Genomic DNA, 1,247 nt, shown 5'->3' on the forward strand with positions numbered 1-1,247 from the left:
TCTGCTATTGTTCAACCTCGAGTTGGAGCTGCTACTGTGAAAATTGACTCATCTCTGTACCAGCTGCTGAAACTTGAGGGATACTTTCGGAACTCTACCGAGAATGACCCTCAACGTCATTTGCAGAATTTTGTGGATGTGTGTGCTAATCACATCCAGAATAATGTTCCACAAGATGCTATTTGGTTGAGGTTATTCAAATATTCCTTAGCTGGAGAGGCTAGAACATGGTTCGAGAAACTGCCCCGAAATTCAATTACTTCCTGGGCAGAGATGGTTGCGGCTTTTCTGACAAAGTGGTAACCCCCTAGAAAGAAGGCTGAGATTCGCGACAAGATATATGCGTTTAAGCAGCGACCGGGGGAACAACTATATGAAGCTTGGGATAGATTCAAGGAGTATTTGCAGAAGAGCCCGAATCATGGTTTTCCGGAAAATATCTTGATGGAGAAGTTCTACCGAGGGTTGGATCCAGTGACACAGTCAGTAGCTAACAATGCAGCTGATAGGTGTTTTATGAACAAGACGTTCCGACGAGTGACCACGATACTTAACAAGCTGACAACTCATAATCAGGCATGGCACTCGAACCATGCTGATGTGGTCCCGTATGGTAGTGCTATGCTCCAGAATATAGTGAAGGAGAATCAGGACACCCAACAGACATTGGCAGAGCTTGCAACAAATATTTCCTTGCTGACAAAGAAGTTTGATGAATCTCAAATCAAAAAGGTAAATGTTTGTGAGGATGATGCAATTCCGCCAAAAGGGATGTACCATGCTCAAGATGGTCCGTTCCTTGATGGGCCACCTATGCAGGTTGAAGATGCTAATTATGTTAATAACTCTCAAGGGGGTTATCAGAGACAGAATTACCAGGGTGGCTATCTGTCACGACCCAACCCCGTAGGCCGTGACTAGTGCCCGATCTGGGCACCCGAACCCATCTATTAAATATTATCTCAAATTCTATCAACTCATTCTAGTATATGGCGGAAGCCGACAAGGCTTTATTTCAAATTTAGGTAATTTCCAGAAAAATTTCGGCAGAGTTTCCTTTGTTTTACGGACTATCCAATATACCCTGCACGCAGAAAATACCAACGAAAGCCACACAGGGCTAACCAAGCAATATATAAACATATGCGGACCGGCCGCCTCGGCGTATAGGGTCGCCCAAACAACATATGCGGACCGGCCGCCTCGGCGTATGGGATCGCCCAAACGACATGTACATACATTCATAC

General features: G+C 45.0%; 1 non-coding gene across 1 annotated transcript; it reads right to left on the minus strand.

The window, feature by feature from the left end:
- Positions 1–322: 322 nt before the first annotated feature.
- Positions 323–428, minus strand: LOC132619173 (small nucleolar RNA R71). Its single transcript, XR_009574598.1, has one exon. It is a non-coding gene; the product is annotated as a small nucleolar RNA R71 (small nucleolar RNA).
- Positions 429–1,247: the final 819 nt, after the last annotated feature.

The sequence above is a fragment of the Lycium barbarum genome, chromosome 1, assembly GCF_019175385.1.
Source record: "Lycium barbarum isolate Lr01 chromosome 1, ASM1917538v2, whole genome shotgun sequence".
NCBI lineage: Eukaryota > Viridiplantae > Streptophyta > Magnoliopsida > Solanales > Solanaceae > Lycium > Lycium barbarum.